General features: G+C 49.0%; 1 long non-coding RNA gene across 1 annotated transcript; it reads right to left on the minus strand.

Annotated features, from left to right (window-relative positions):
• Positions 1–400: 400 nt before the first annotated feature.
• Positions 401–14,643, minus strand: LOC148161547 (uncharacterized). The gene is made up of 4 exons (XR_015767528.1): positions 14,555–14,643; positions 9,493–9,625; positions 7,766–7,846; positions 401–645 (listed from the first exon to the last, which is right to left on the minus strand). It is a non-coding gene; the product is annotated as an uncharacterized LOC148161547 (long non-coding RNA).
• Between the last annotated feature and the right edge of the window lie 2,853 nt (positions 14,644–17,496).

Consider the following 17,496-nt stretch of genomic DNA (forward strand, 5'->3'; position numbering starts at 1 on the left):
CACGGGAGAACGCGGGCTCAGGTGGGGACAGCCCTCCTGTGGCCCAGGCGCAGGGGCCCCGGGGCTCGCGGTGCGCTAACTTCCAGACTGCGTGCACCTGCGTCCTAGGGCAGGCAAGTGTTTGGGGGGTTAAGGTAGAACAGAGGCGTCACCGAGGTTGGGGGAGGAGGCCGCGGCCTGGAGTCTCTGGAAAGAGCTGTTGTGGGATGTGTGCTCAGGCTCGCTGTCCCCCAAATCACTCCCGAGTCGTCCCTGCTTACTGTCAGCCCGGGCTCTGCTCCTGTCACTGACCTTCAGGAAAGCCGGGTGGTGAGTGTGCTTCTCGTTTCACTGGTGCAAAACTGGCTTAGGGAGATCAGGGTCGCCCTCCCGGATCATAAGGCAGGAAGGGCCAGACCGGAGCCTGGGATCCAGGTCTCTTCAGCAGCAGCCCGTCCTTCCTGGTTCTGCTCTCAGCCTCCTTTATCATAGTTTGTTCCTTTTTTCCTTGAAAGATTCTTTCACAGCATTGATACAATAAACCACACACGAAGCGTGCAGCTTAGTAAGTTGTGACCCATGTAGACACCTGCGGATCCGGCGCTCCTGTCAAGGCAACAACGCACGTGTCCCCCCACGGGCTGTCCCTCAGGCCTCTGGTACTTGCTGTGGAACACAAAGGCAAAAGAAATAGAGAAAAGAAAAATCAAACTTCCTTACAGTTCACAGCCCATCGACACGTCCTTGAGACAGGCATCGTGACCTTCCCCTGGGAGTTTAACTGCCCCAATGTTCACACTTGCTGGAGGCAGAAGACAGCCTTAGTTTGACATTAGCCTGACCTCCAGGATCCTGTAAAAATCCCCTTGGAAACTTCCTTTATCTCTGCGCCCCCACAATATGTGTTAGCCATCATCCCCCAAGCATATGACCGTTGATATACCTCTGGAGAGTCTCACGACTGAGGTTTTACTGGGCGGGAGTAAGTGACGTTTTCCTAACCGCAGCTAGCCCCTCGGGGTCCTGGAAACCTTGCTTCCAAATTCCTTGGAGACTTAGCAGTATCCATTACACCCCCTAACTTGAAAGTATAGGATCAGTGTCTCCTCATGACCCCAGTGCAGCTCTTTCTACCCTCGGGTCCTACCCCCGTGCTTTAATAAAACTACCCTTTTTGAGCTAAACACATCTCAAGAATTCTTTCTTGATCGTTTTCTCCCGGACCCCATTTCCCAGCGTACTCTGCTGTCTAGGTTGACCTCAGGCTACGGGGACCAGTGCTCTACCTGCTCTGGGACTCTTGGGGAGCAGGGGCTCTGTCGTTGGTCTCCATACACTGTGCTTCCAGCAACATCTAGCCCATGACTGACCCCATGCAGACCTGAACATAGAGTTCAGGGCTTTTGAGAAACCTGGCAAACAGTCCCCATTCTCAGATTCCCTACATCCCTTCATCTGTTTATTTATTCATTCCACCGATATTTTTAAAGATTTGATAAGTACCAGGAGGCCTGGTGCTGGGTGGACACCAGGTGAGGAGGTGACCTGAGAGATATGAATGGGGAGCTACATTAGTTTTTCTTTTATTGTTTGTGCTTTTGGTATCCTACGTAAGAAATCAGGTTCACTCAACAGGTTCTCACTCTGGATGAGGGCTGTTTATGGCTGAAGCCGGGAACAGCCATGGCCGAGTGGATCTGCACTGAAAGCTCCTCGGCACCTCGGCTGCTCCTGGAGAACACACACCATGGATCACAAAGAGGGTACGGGGTTGCGGCTCCTTGGCGATCTGAGAAGAGTCTCAGAATCTCAGAGATCGTCGTCTATCAAGCCTTGGTGCTGAAAAATATGACAGAACACCCAGGCCAGATGTGAGGAGACAAGGGGCAGTATGATTTCCGAGAGGCTGTGCATTTTGACTGGGGGATGGACCCACCGTGAGCTAGTTCAATACTGGAGTCCATCAGGCTACATTCTACATGAAAAAAGACGCAGGCAAAAGTGCTCCAGGCAAACAAAACATAAATGCATAAGTAACTGATTTACTTTGACAAGAGTAATTCCACACTAATAATTAACATAAAAGAGTTTTCATTTCTGGTCTGATTATTTTCAGACCTCTTATGACCTTAGCCATTTCCCACCCAACGGCCTTCCCCAAGTGCTGCTGCGTGATTCCCGTTGGTGGATCTTCCTAACTCCATCAGAGGTCAGCACTTGTGGCTGACCTCCCGGGAGCTTCGGTCTCCTCCTCCAGTCTGGCCTCCTGGGCCAGACACAGCCCAGCTGTGGATGCTCCCTGGGACTACTCATCCCCATAATCAGATCTCTGGTAGCACTTCCCTTTAACTACACATACTTCCACAAGGTCTATAAAATAAAGACTGGTCAAATTTTGCTTATCAAAATGTTTTTCTCCACTGTTTTTATCTAAATGTGGTAAAACTTGCTGACATGGCACCAACTACTTTGGGGAAAGCAGAACAGACTAAATCAAACGACTGACCAAAACCAACGACCAAGAAAGTAAACAGTCAACAAAGGCAAGTCTTTTATCCAGCAAAGTCATCAAAGGACAAATAACCCCACGGTACCTGCCTGTTCTACCTCAAGCCTTCCTTCCCACACTCTAAGTGGGTTCTACTGAGTTCCAAGCAGGGACGGGGCGGTGTGTGTGGAGCCCTGAGGTTCTGGGTCGGGCAGGAAGGTGTCCTCAAAGAGCCAGGGTGGGGGCACGTGGAAATGCAGTCCTGAAGGACTCCCAGAGATGCACTCTACACTCCTCTGTGTCCTTCAGCATCTCTCAGAGCCTTGATACTTGACTGATGATTAACTGTCCTTACAAAACAATGCTCTCAAGAAAACAGCAAGGTGAGACACATATTCCTCCCAAAGGATAATCCTATAACTTACATGAAGAGCATTTTAAACTATAGAAGAAGCTGCTGTGAATTGCCTGAAGTGAGTGTTGGTCATCAGATTTCCCTTAAACAATGATCCACCGCAGGTAAGCTAATTTTTCTTCAATTTCCTTTCAAAATAAGTATGACATGATGGTAGGAAATGGCACCATAATGACTAGAATTTAAATGAATTAATTCTTCCCAGACTATTGTTAAGTACCTATAATCCACGGCGGCACAGCCCATCTTCCCACCTGCCTGTCACAACGACAACAGGCCTCAGGCAGGCTTTAGCTCACGTGTCTTCCCAGAGCTCAGGGGCTCACGCTTCATCCTGGGGCCCCACTCCACGAGAATGGTCCACGTGCACAGGGCTGCGTGCACAACGTCTGCGTGAAGTGCCACGATGTCATCTGGCCTGTGTGCAAATTCGCCATCTTTGTTTCCTCTCTAGATGCACAACTAGTGACAGACTGTGGGCAGGAGAGACACACGGAGTACTGGCGGGCACGCGGGCAGAGCCTCGCCTCTCAGCCAGGCCAACTCAGCACCGCCAGGCAGCTGGCCCCACGCACCGCCCAGTGTGGCCCTTGGAAGCTCTTTCAAGGCGAGATACATCTGGGCCCGCTGGGGTCTCTGGCTGAAAGGCACCCTCTCCACGGTGAGCCCTCTGCATGAACGACTCAGGCTGCCGGCCTGGGGTGCGGCCCTGGAACCTCTGCAGTCTGGCCCACAGCTGGAACAGGAGAACCGCTCACGGCAGCCAACCACCATCATTCTTGTTCTCATGTCATGATGAAGCATCTACTTCTCATTTGGTCTCATTTCTTTCAAATCCAAGCAAAAACACTGTTACAGAATAGCTGACTTGGAGGCTGCAGATCTTTCCCCCTTTTGAAATCCAATCATTGGAACAGCTTTCTCCAACAGGAGGTCATGTCGGCTCCTGGCCCCTCAGCCACTGGTCACACAGATCACCATCTCAACAGCGGAGGAAGAAGACAGAAGTGAATTTCACAGCCTGTCCACACGGAGCTCGTGAGTGGGGTAGGGGCAGAAGAGTGACTCAGGACCGGTCAGGACGGTCAGGGGCAGGCTGCGCCCACAACTACTACGGAGCTGGCTCTGGCCTGGCCGATTCCATGAGTGAAGAGTAAGATCTGGACTTTGGCAAGCATCTTCAAAGCGACACCCCATCACTCCGAACACACATGGGAGTGTATGGAGTTGGAATAAAAAGGGCGGGGCCGACGTGTTCAGGGTCATCCTGCACTATGGTCTTGCACATCAGCAGCCCAAACTGACAAGTCACTGTGCTTTCTTTTCCAGTGTTTCTGTGAGCCTCTGCACCTACACATCAGGGACCCACCATCTGCCTCCCTCACACAGACAGGAAATAGCTTCCCCAGGGCCCTGAGGCGGCCTCAGCACCTGACCAACAGCAGTGAAGTCTTGTGCTACAAGTCACCAAGTTTCTCATTTAAAAAACTATCAGCTGGCCAAACAGGGTAAATAATTTTTCTTAGAGGGGTGGGGCAGAGAGAGAGAGTGTTAAACGGGACAACCTGAGATCATGACCTGAGCCAAAATCAAGAGGCGGTCGCTTGACTGACTGAGCCCCCCAGGCGCCCCAAGACAGGGTAAATTCTTGAGATGACAGTGCTCAACATCTGACTGGGATCTGTAATTAAAATGCAAAGTATGCATTTAATATTTTTAATGGGAAACCAATTTGGGAATAAAAGGCTTCACTGCAACTATATTTTTATATGGCAATAAATAGAAAATGAAATTTTAAGAAGGTAACAAATGAAACAGCATCAACAAAATCTAACTACCTAAAAATAAATCAAACAAAAGGTGTACAAAACTCTACAGAGAACTACTGGGTATTTACCACAAAGATACAAATGTAGGGATCCGAAGGGGTACGTGCACCCCAATGTTTATAGCAGCAATGTCCACAATAGCCAAACTGTGGAAAGAGCCAAGACGTCCATCGACAGATGAATGGATAAAGAAGATGTGGTATATATACACAATGGAATATTATGCAGCCATCAAAAGGAATGAGATCTTGCCATTTGCAATGACGTGGATGGAACTGGAGGGTGTTATGCTGAGTGAACTAAGGCAATCAGAGAGGGTGCCTGGGTGGCTCAGTTGGTTAAGCGACTGCCTTCGGCTCAGGTCATGATCCTGGAGGCCTGGGATCAAGTCCCGCGTCGGGCTCCCTGCTCAGCAGGGAGTCTGCTTCTCCCTCGGACCCTCTTCCCTCTTGTGCTCTCTATCTCTCATTCTCTCTCTCTCAAATAAATAAATAAAATCTTCAAAAAAAAAAAAGAAAAGAAACTTATAAGTTAATCAGAGAAAGACATGTATCATATGATCTCACTGACATGAGGAATTCTTAATCTCAGGAAACAAACTGAGGGTTGCTGGAGTGGTGGGGGGTGGGAGGGATGGGGTGGCTGGGTGATAATTGGGGAGGGTATGTGCTACGGTGAGCGCTGTGAATTGTGCAAGACTGTTGAATCACAGATCTGTACTTCTGAAATAAATAATGCAATATATGTTAAGAAAAAAAAAAGAAGAAGATAGCAGGAGGGGAAGAATGAAGGGGAGTAAGTTGGAGGGGGAGACAAACCATGAGAGACGATGGACTCTGAAAAACAAACTGAGGGTTCTAGAGGGGAGGGGGGTGCGGGGATGGGTTAGCCTGGTGGTGGGTACTAAAGAGGGCACGTTCTGCGTGGAGCACTGGGTGTTATGCACAAACAATGAATCATGGAACACTACATCAAAAACTAATGATGTAATGTATGGTGATTAACATAACAATAAAAAATTTAAAAAAAAAACTCTACAGAGAACTACAAAGCTGCCATCAGATCCAAATCCTGAGAGAAAATCCTTGTGCCCTCTCCTGGCTCTGGAGGTGACTGTGCCATGTGGGGTACTTTTCCTCACTACAGAAACTGGAGCTCACAGTGTTTTCTTTCTCCCCTGTGTGCTGCGTGCACGAGCTACAGGCAGCCCGAGCTCCCTGCACCTGACCCGTACGGTTTGGGGACACAGTGGGACGGGAGCAAATTCAGGTGACTGCCTTCATCCCAAGGAAACCGGAAGTCTAGAGGACTCTTTTACATACACCAATATTACAATCTCTCTTCTAAGCTGAAAATCCTTAAATGGCTTCTTCCTTCTTCTGACAAGACCTTCAGGAAGGAGCCTGGCTACCCTTCCCCCACATCTGCACGCTCACTCACATACAGTCTCACACGCTCGGCCATGCACACAGGTCACGCACTGTCCCATGCTCAGTCACACACTGTGTGAACTGCGCTTTGCAGCCTGGTTGTGTTCAGCCAAACTCTCGCTCCCTCGCACTGATTTCAGGGGGATTCCACACATTGTCTAGCAGACATTTCCAACTCTTACCAAGTGATAAGCAATATAAATCTGTGAAACAGAAAGGAAGTAAGCAAATATTATTCCAAAATATTAATAGTGGCTAAGTTAATAACTTTTTTTTTAATTTTATCCATTTTTTTGACAGAAGAAAGATTTGAGAGCGCACAAGCAGGGGGAGTGGCAGAGGCAGAAGGAGAAGCTGAGCAGGGAGCCTGATGTGAGGCTCAATCCCAGGACCCTGGGATCATGGCCTGAGCCAAAAGCAGACACTCAATTGACTGAGCCACCCAGGCGCCCCCTAAGTTAATAACTCTTATCGTACTAAGGAAGCCCTTTGGAAAGGCTTTTTCTCAAATAATGCTAAATTGTCTTTAATTAGAAGATGCTTTCTTCATAAATATTTTTACAAAAACACATAAAGATCTCGGTATTCTCTCCAGACCTCATTATGCACTGCCTCGTCTCCCTCATCTGTTTCCATGAACACCTTGAACATACTGTTACCGAAGCACTCGTAAAAATAAAGTTACAAAGCAATGGCCAATGACTATCTCCTCCACAGGCATCCTCATTTTTACATCCCCATAATTTCCTCATTATCTGGCATTAGCAAGTGCTTTCTCAAATGATGACAACTGCTCACTAATCCTGGTACGTGAACAAGAGGGAAACGAAGCAGACTATACCAACAGAAATCTGCAGCAATTAAAAGTAAACTATAGACATATACTAAAACCCCTTAAGGATTATATATATATTTTTAAAAGATTTTATTTATTTATTTGACAGAGAGAGACACAGCGAGAGAGGGAACATAAGCAGGGGGAGTGGGAGAGGGAGAAGCAGGCCTCCTGCTGAGCGGGGAGCCCGATGTGGGGCTCGATCCCAGGACCCTGGGACCGTGACCTGAGCCGAAGGCAGACGCTTAACGACTGAGCCATCCAGGTGCCCCCACAAACCCCTTAAGTATTATGAAGCATTTATAATATCAGCTGTTAAAATCAAAAGTTACTGAGTCCTCCAAATCTGATTGGGGAGTCACTGGGGAGAAGGGACTTCAAGCTATAGCAAAACACCATGATCGTGCAAAGAATCCAATGAAGCACACACGTGTACATGAGCAGATGCACAGCCATCCAGTCAATACAAACCAGGAAACAATGTGGGTATCACAGTCTATTAAATCCTATCCAAACTCACACTGAACTAGTGAAAGTACTTCATCTTACTGGCTCGTAATATTTTCAGGGAGAAGGACTTTCTCCAGAGTAAATATGCTAAACAAAAACACTGGACTGAGTATATCCCACAGAGACTGGATGTGGGAAAATTTAAGAACTTGAAACATTCTCTAGGCTTTCCCTTTTCAGTTCAAAGCTTCTGTTCTCATTTATTCAAATTTAAGGTTTGCTGTTTTTAACTTATATACACAATGAATATATTTGTATTTAACACAAGATTTAACTTACCCTGGTAAATGTGCCTTCAAAACTATGAATATCCAGTTGTGGCTTCTGGGCATACACATAAGCACTGACTGAAAAAAGGTCCTGGAATACAGAATATCTGAATTCATTACATTATAATTAGACAAAATTACTTGGAAATTTTTCATTCACCAACTAATATTTTTCATATGTTATGTACCAAAAGTGATGGTCGGTTTTCCTATACTTTGTGTGCCAACACTAGGTTAGGATGGAGGATAACTAAGGGAAATAATTTTTAAGCTCAACAGAGGTGTGGCAATTTCTCTTGGTTCTAAAAGACTACTACTTAATGATAGGTGTATGTCGAGCACTTGGGAGTTGCTCAAAAGCTCCATGTTGCCTGGGGCTGTCCCAGATTCCAAGTTTAAAGGTGGAAATATACTTCGTGGAGTTCTGTCATACTGTGTATGAGTACTCAGGAGTTACATGGGTACCCAAGAATTTAGTGGGATTTAAATAATCCTCACAATTCTGCATAAGTTCTATAAAACAATTTAGCAAATTCCTAAATTTACTTGCATGTTTTTCTAACAGCTACTGCATTTGCCATAAACAGGTGACTTCCTTGAAGCTATGAACATACTGCATTTCTCCCATGTGCCTGAAGCACATCCCCACGATCTATATTTATAAAATTGTATGGGAAGGCTTTAACTATTCACACATCACAGCAACTTTCCCAGAACTAGCTCTGAAGTAGAAAAAAGTCGTTTAGATTACCCGACTCACAGGCAACAGGTAAATGCTTAAACAGTAAGTCTCTGGACATGACACTGAAGCACCTTATTTTAAGGCAATTTATAAAAGTACATCTGTTGATTTATAAATTTTAGTTTTTAAAACTCTATATAATTTTATTAAAATAATGTTATAATAGGTGAAAATGTATTGATAACAAATTTTACTTTTTTAATGGTGCATGATTATGTTTACCAGGAGATCACAAAGAATTTATAGTACCAAAAAGTTCCTTGCCTGTATGGACTTTAACCACCAACACCCACACAGGATTCTGACTGTACTGCCTACTAGACAGCCCAAGGGCGAGTGACTTCCCATTTCTTCTGTGTGGTGATCCCACACATCCTAACGTGACCGGCGTGTAACTGACATTAGGAGACAAAACTCCAAAGCACACAGGTAGGAAGCATACCTGAGTTCACAGAGGGAGGATGCAAATGATCATGTGGATGTAGAGTGACCTACTGAATTTGTTATAATCTAAATATGCTCCTGTATTTTTCAAACTGATTCATGTGGACACAAGTAATATTCTTAGTGGGTGAGTTACATCCACCAATGGAGATGATACTGGAGCCTTTCAGAGTAAACTATCAGAAGTCTTTGAGTTCTTGGGATTTCAGTTGTTTTAAAATATATATATCTATTCTTAATTGGCTATCAGAAAGCTGGACAAGTACAATGCTATACGGAAGTTTCAGAAATCTGTCCTTATTACAGGCCTGAAATTTAAACAAGACCCACATCAGCTAGGAGGGAAAGAACCCCAGCCCGCTGTGTCCCCATGCTCCTCGCCACGGCTGCTGCCTGCCCGCCCTCAGGACCCTGAAGCCACAGTGCCCTGGCCCATTCGCTGCCCGCATTTCCAGTCTCCCTGCTGCCCTCTGAAGGAAGACTAGGATTCCTTTTCCGTTTCGTTAATAATCTACGCGTTAACAACGGGCATCACGTACACCTGAAGATACCTGAAGGCATTTGGGGTCTGTTGAGTCCAGGGTTCCAGATGATGGGACTTCCAGGCCATGCTGTGAGAGCTGTGCTAAGACGCAGCATCAGCCCTGCTCCAAGGAGGGCTTCAAGATACCTGAAGGTACTCAACTGGAAAATGAAAAGAGACTTCTAAGTTTAAGGTAAATTCTGTAATACAAATGTAGGTTTGATACAACAATCTAGCGACTACTGAAAAAACTAATGGAAAAAGAGAAAACGAGCCACTCACACAAGAACTCGTCAGACTCAAGCTCACTGCACAGCAAGGTAAAAGCTGTGGATGGAGGGCCGAGCTGGTGTCTGAACAGGGTGGGCTTCCCAATGTGTCCTGAGAACGAGGCACCCCCCTCCCCCATCTCCACCGTCCCCTCAAGCCCTCCTTGGAGCAGGGCTGATGCTGCGTCTTAGCACAGCTCTCCCAGCATGGCCTGGAAGTCCCATCATCTGGAACCCTGGACTCAACAGACCCCAAATGCCTGCACTTGACTCTAAGCTGGACCCTACGTGGTCTGCCAGGGCCGTTTCAAGCATGGCACGATCAGCGCCAAGCTGAATCGAGGAACAGGCTCGCAATCAGAGCTGGGACCTGCAACAGGTGTAAGAATTCACAAGCCCTGAAGGGAAATTAACCATTAAAACAAGCCGGATGCTAGCTGGGCCATCTGGTTTCCCTGAGCTGCCCACGATCAAGGGCCCATGCTCTGATGGGCCATCTGAAATCAAGATGCTAGGGGCACCAACTTGTGACCCCTGCCCAAAGCTGCAAGAGGGAGGTCCATCCCATGCTGGTGACCCTCCACAGCCCCATCTGTCTCGGGAGTGTCTGGCTGCTGTTAACTTGTGCTTGGCATTCCAGATCAGCTGCAGTTTGCAACAGTGGACCACGAGCCTGAACCCACTTCCCTCACCTCCCCCTGTATGCACCTGAGAGTAAGGTAGTTTGATTAGTAAGTGCCGCTGCCCCAGAAAGTACATGATGTCTGTGGGCCATTCCCCAGATAAATGATGGGGACAAAAGCGGTGGTGGGGTATGTAAAGCCCTTTTGAAATGGTCTGAAGATTCAGATTTCCTCTTGACCAATTCCTAAACATGATGTGTCTTCAGGATTAAGTTGTATGAAAGTATTTTCCTGTATGGGGAACCTGGGTGGCTCAGTCTCTTAAGAGTCTGACTCTTGATTTTGGCTCAGGTCATGATCTCAGGGTCATGAGCCTGCTTAAGATTCTCTCTCCTTCTCCCTCTGCCCCTCTGCCTCCACCCCCCCCACACTATCTCTCTTTCTCTAAAGAAAAAAATAATTTCATGTAAAAAATGCTTTGTGCTTCTTCTTCTTTTTGTTTTTTAAGATTTATTTGAGAGAGAGCAGGAGAAAGAGCGAGCGGGGGTGGGGGGAGAGGCAGAGAAAGAATCTCAAGTGGACTCACCGCCAAGCACGGAGCTCAATCTCATGACCCTGAGGTCCCTCGATCCCTCAATCTCATGACGTGAGCCAAAACCAAGAGTCAGACAGTCAACAAAATGAGCCACCCAGGCTCCCCAAATGTTTTGTGCTTCTTGCATAAAACCCTTTCAGCTGAAAGTCTGGGAAGACAACATGAAGACCCCTGGTGGCACAACACTGGGGAGGAGCAGAGGAAAGAGGGCACTTTTGCTTCTCACAACTGTCGGCAGGCTCTCCAGTCCAGCAGGAAACCCTCCTGCTGCCAGTGATTGGCATCTGAGATTCAAAGGGGCTGCCAGGCCTACAGCACGTCTGGCAGCTGGGATTTCTCACTTGCACATGGTGGTAAAAGGTGAACGGTACTGTTTTAACGGGCTCTGGCCAGGGCCTATACGAGGCAGACCTGGCAGCAGGCATGCAGACTGGTCTCACCCGGCTGCGTGAGGTCCCAGAACAATACTGCTAGCACTTCTCCTGTGAAGACACCTTGGCTGAGGCAGTAGGCTGTGCAGAAAAAGGAACGCAGACTTGAGAAAGGCCTGCTTACAAGCAAGGCTGGCCCTTGGGTAAGGTCTAGAGATGTGGATTTCAGGAGCATTCCCACCATTCCCAGATAAGAAAGACTCCCTGTGCCTGAATGATTTATTCAAGCAGCGTGGTTTATACCGAACATAGGCTTCCTTCTGGGAGTCTGGCACCTTGACAAGTGCCAGACAGAGGAATGCCTCCATGAGTCTCTCCTGTGTTTCCTTGGTAGGCACCATCTCACTTGTGTTCTCGTAACGAGCTGCTGGGGGTGTGCAGCGCGTCCTGTGAGGGTCCACTGGGAGGCGCTCCGGAACCGTGCACCATGCTTCCTCCAGATTCACCCCAGGGCCTTTCACTCAGCTGTCTGTGCCCTGGGTCCCGTTGCTAAAATCAATCATGGTCATGAGGAGGACTATGTGCTGAGTCCTGGGGGATTCTCCCAGGTAATCATTAAAACTGGGGGTGGTCTTGAAGGTCCCCCAAAACAGAGAGTTGACCATTTTTATAGTTCTCATTTTCATTTTTTGTTATTTGTTATATTTTGGGTTTGCCTCAGAATAAATGTTTTAGCGTGGCTTCCGCACTTAGAAAAATCACAGACTTGAAGGCATGAAGACTCAGAGGCCAAAGATGGGGGTAACCACAGCGGCTGAGGAGCGACGGGGGACGTGGAGACCTGAGGTGGGAGAGTGCCTCGGAGGGGCCCTAACTCTGGCATCCTCTCACCCCGACCCCACATGACCCACATGCGGGGCGGCTTTCCAGCAGTCCAGCTGAAAGAAGTGAACAAAGACCCCCAATTGCAGGGAAGCTAGAGCTCAGAGTTCGACTTCAGCCCAGTGAACTACCAAGTAGAACAAAACCAAATTCAAAAAACAGTACCCTTTAGAAGACCATAAGGCAATCCAGAGTGTCTATAATGTATCATTAGAAATGCTGAAGACACCATCCAAACAAACTTCTAGACGTATGAAGACATAAGAACACAAGATCCATATTCAGGAAAGAATTCCATCAATAAAGACGAATTCTGAGATGAGCAGATATCAGAATTAAGAGATGAGATTTTCAAAGCAATTTCAACATCTCAAAGAATTAAAGGAAAATCTTCTCCTAAAGCAATGGGAAACCACAGTACAGAAAAAAATATATATTTAAGGAAAAGAACCAAATGGAAATTCTAGCGTTAAAAAAATACAATATCTGAAGTAAACTTATTGGACGAACTTAACAGGAGATTGGAGATGAAAGAACGTTTGTATCCTTTGGGTAAATACCTAGTAGTGCAATTGCTGGGTCGTAGGGTAGATCTATTTTCAGTTTTTGAGGAAACTCCATACAGTTTTCCAGAGTGGCTATACCAGCTTGCATTCCCACCAGCAGTGTAAGAGGGTTCCCTTTTTGGAGAAGGAAGGTCTTGGTGGGAACGCTGAAGGGAAGCACTGACTCTGAATAGTAGGAAAGAGGATATGGAGTAAGTAAAGGGGCTGGCCCTTGGAATTGGGGATTGGAGAGGGGAGGAAACCCAGGCTGTAGCCAAGAGCTCTTCAGGGAATGAAGTGGGGGGATGTCTGGAAGGGTGGGGTGGGGCCCCAAAGTCCAGCTCCTGAATGCCAAGTTAAGGAGTTTAATTTAATTCTACAGTTAGTGAGAATAACTGCATTGCAGTACATTTAGCAGGGGAGAAAAACTGTTTCGGGAAGATTTATGTTTTAGAGGGATGCAAAAAAGAGTGTGTTAGATAGGTGCCAGAGAAAACTGGGATCCCTATCTCTAGCTTGGTTGGGGCTTATTTGCACAGTAGTGGTTGGAGGATGCCCAGGGGTGGTAAGAAGGGACCAGCCCTGATGCACAAGCACTTTTCAAAGTAGCTTCATAGCTTCTGCTGTCCTTCTGGCCAAAGCAAGTCACCTGTTCAGGCCCAGATTCAAGGGGGTGGAAAATAAACACCATTTCTCCTCTCCCTTCCCTTCTTCCCTTCCATTTCCTTCCCTTTCTTTCTTTCTTTTTTCTTTCTTTCTTTCCTTCCTTCCTTCCTTCCTCCCTCCCTTCCTTTTAAAAAGATTTTATTTATTGGACAGAGAGAGACAGCTAGAGAGGGAACACAAGCGGGGGGAATGGAAGAGGGAGAAGCAGGCTTTCTGCTGATGCAGGGCTCTATCTCAGGACCCTGGGATCATGACCTGAGCCGAACGCAGATGCTCAATGACTGAGCCACCCAGGCACCCCAACACCACTTCTTGATGGAAGGAGGGGCAACACGGCAAGGCAAACAGGAGGCGTATAGGGAGGGGTGAGGTTCTGGCCATTTTTGAAGCCTCCTACCCTGGGCTAAGGGATGAAGAAAACATAAAGTTCTACATGCTTGGAGGTTGGGTTAGAAAGAGCAGAAATACATGCACCCACTTTGTGGAATGCGCCTAAATACCTTACATCTTAAAATCTGATCTGCTTACCCTCTGATCTGGAGAGATTAACCCAGAAGTCATGCAGAGCATTTTGGACAAGTATTTAACCCAGCTCTCAGAATCCGGGTGTCTCGAAAAACAGACTCAGATAATTTGTCTTTCCCTGGTTCTTTTGGATTCTGAGACATTTTCAAAATAATAGTGAACACTGCATTTAAGCAGTTGGAAGCATTCCTGGTTTCTAATCAGCCTATGGCTGCAGGGGCACTCCCTCAGAACAAACCTCATGTTCTGAGTCCTCCCACTACCAACAGTTTACAGCCTACTGCATCATAAGCACAGTATATGGGGTTGACACGATTTTTGGAGACCTTAAAAACATTTTTTTTTGAGTCATGAAAACATTTTTAATTCAAAATTGCAAAAGATACTGAAAAATCTAAATGCACATATATCATTAAAATAATTTGAAGGCAATTTCTAGGTATTTTTACTTCCTTAGAATTTTCGATTAGAGATGGCCCCCAAAATCACACAGCCAATAGCAATTTAAATGACTTCTTTATAGTCAAATAAATCCAAAAGTGAAATGATAAATATTCCTTCAAACTTTTTTCATGGCAAGAATCCAAAAAATCCAAAAAAGATACTGAACGTACCATGGGGATGAACGACTGTGTTCGGTAGGTCTGGAGGTCCCTAATATCAACGTCTGCTGAGGGTCTCCGGGGGGTCGTAAAACACCCCGGGGGGCAGGGAGGCGACTCTACCGAGTTGGCAAGGGCCTCACATTCAGGGCTATCTACGCTTCCCGAGCGGGCAAACCCGTTAGCAGAGCCACAGAAGCCAGGGTTCCAGGGGTCCGCCCAAAACGTGTCCGAAGCCAGTCCTTCCTGGCCTTTGACCTGCTTTGGCCGAGCCCAGGTTTTCGTGGGAGACCGGCTTGACCCTGCGCAGTGCTCTGCCGGCGGGGCCGGGCGCCGGGCCACGATGATTCCCTTCTGCCGGGAACAACTGCACCGAGACTGTGGCCGGCCGCCCACCTGCCACTGCGACAGAGGGAAGAACCCGTTCCAGCAAACCGACCCGCGCCCCGTCCCCACCGGGCCGGGTACTGGTCCTGACAGCCTGGCTCCGGCCTCCACTTCCTGGGGGCGTGGCCCCGCCTCCTCTCCCCAGTAGGCCACGCCCCTCGGCGGCTCCCGTTCGCAGACGTCACGGCGCGCTTCTCTGACGCCAAAGCGCCTTCCTCTGACGTCAGGTCCCGCCCCAGCCCCGCCCCGCGCCCGCCCTCCGCAGCTAGAGCGGCTTCGCCTGAGGCGGCGGCTGGGGCGGCAGCTGAGGCGGCTGAGGCGGCTGAGGCGGTCGAGGGGGCCGAGGCGGCGGCGGCGGGGGTCGCGGTAGCCGACCCTGCGGACGGCGGCCCGCTGTCAGTCCGCTCCCGTCCCGGACCGGCGGGCGATGGTGCGGCGGAGCGCGCGGATGCGGGCGGCGCGGCGGCAGGCATGAGGGAGGATGGAGGGGCAGGACTTGGTGTCGGCGCGGGAACAGCACTTCCAGAGCCAAGTGCGGGAGACCACGGTGAGTCGGCCCGGGCCCCCCGCCCCTCCCGCCCCTCCCCCCGCCGCGCCCGGCGCCCCCCGCCCTCGGTGCGGGGTGCCTCCTGCCACTGAGCCCCCGCGCCCCCGCCGCGCCCGGCGCCCCGCGCCCTCGGTGCGGGGTGCCCCCTGCCCCTGAGCCCCCGCCTCCTCCACGGGCCCCCCGCGCCGGAGCTCCGGGGGGCGCAGCGCCGTGCCGTCGGGCGGGCGGACCTCCCGGCGGGGAGCACCTGCGTGGTCCCCTCGGCGCCCTTCTCGGAGCGCGCGTCGGGACCCGGGGGCGGGCCCGGCCCGGCCGCGGCGCGGGCTGTGCGGACTGCCGAGCGCCGTTGGCTCAGCCCTGCGGGTTTGCGTGGGGAGCCCGGCGGCGCGGGCGGCGGCGCGGGGGCTCCCTGTTCCGTCGCTGCGGCGCCGCCGGGACGTCCGCTGTGGTTGCCTTCCGCCGCGCGGCGCGGAGTGTGCTCGGCTCTGTGTCTCGTACCGGCCCGGGGCCCGTTGTACGTGTTCGCGTCCCCTCGCCCAGCGGCCGGCCCGCCCGTCAGCCCCGCGCTCGCCCGTCCGCCCCGAGGGCCGCGGCTGGGAAAGCTCTGCCGTGGCGTTGCCTCCTTCGGGCCCTTCTGGACCCTGCAGCCGGGGGACCGCCGCAGTCGTAGCTTGCGGTAGAGAGCGCTCTGAGCGAGTGGCCGTGTGGCTGTAGCCGCTCTCCGCCCTCGCGACGGGCGCTCCGGCAGTCCCCGGCCTGGGCTGCAGCGCGTCGTGTTTTCTGGTGCCCGGCCGTGTGCGCCTCTGGTCGGGGCTGTGCCTCGGAGAGGGACCCCTGCCTGCCGGTTCCCGGGTGCGCGGCCGCGGTGCCCTCCGGCAGCTCCGCGCCGGGCCCGCTGGCTGCTCTTTACCGACGCTCAGCACGTTCTTCTAATGTAAGCCATTGCAGTAAGCGTCTCGTATTTATTGCACAAAAACTGTGTTCGCACTTCCCTGACGATTCATGAATTTGAGTACCTTTTCATATACTTACGGTCATTTGCCACTCTTGTGAAGAAGCATCTTCAAGTCTTGTCCCCATTTTTAAATTAGTCCTTTAATCTCTTAAATATTGATTTGCAACTTTATGTTTTCCGAATAGGATAGTTTGGTCGAATATAGGTATTGCAATTTTTTTTCCATTTTGTGGATGCTTTAACACTCAGTGATATATCTTCTGATGAGAAATTCTTAATTTTCATATAGTTCACTTTAACAGAAATTGTTTTCTGGTCAGTTCTTTCTGTGTCTTGTTTAAGAAATCTTTGCCTATTCCAAAATTATGAAGGTATTCTCTGTGTTTTCTTTAAATGCTTTATTGATCCTCTCCACCCATTTAGATCTGCAGTTCATCTGGAATTTATTTTTTGTGTATGTTTTGAGGTAGGAGTCTTTTTTTTTCCCCCCACCTGGATGTCCAGTCGCTTTAGCACCATTTAGGACCTTTGTCATGACTTAGGTAACTATAATCGTGGGGTTTAATTTTGTAATCCATGCTGTTCCATCGAGCTATTTGTTTTCGGCTTTACTTTTTAATTAATTGGATATTCTGTCATTTGGATTGAGAAAAAGACTCATAGTAGCCAGGAGCTTTATTACCTTTGCCACTCTGAAAACGACTTAGTTTTGGCACTGATTTTAAAGTTCCTTAGTTCTGCCCCTTGTCACCCCAGCTTCCTCTGAGCCAGCACCTCTGGGTGGTGAACGTACTCCACCCTCTACAGAAGCTGTGCAGAAGTGAGCACGTTCACTGGGTTTCCCGTCTTTGGCATTCTTTTCTCAAATTATTCATATTTAGAGTGAACATAGATACTTGAGTTTTTTCTAGGACATGCTGCCAATTCTTAGTTAACTCTTTTTTGGTTTTGCCATGTAATGCTGTAAGTTTTACCTTTCTGATACAGTATACATCGCATGTGGTTAACATTTTTAAGTGTACAATTCAGTGGCATTAAGTACAGTCACATCTTGTGCAACCGTCA

Source organism: Eumetopias jubatus, unplaced genomic scaffold, assembly GCF_037043125.1.
Source record: "Eumetopias jubatus isolate StellerSeaLion01/CBP00866 unplaced genomic scaffold, mEumJub1_p1.0 scaffold_164, whole genome shotgun sequence".
NCBI lineage: Eukaryota > Metazoa > Chordata > Mammalia > Carnivora > Otariidae > Eumetopias > Eumetopias jubatus.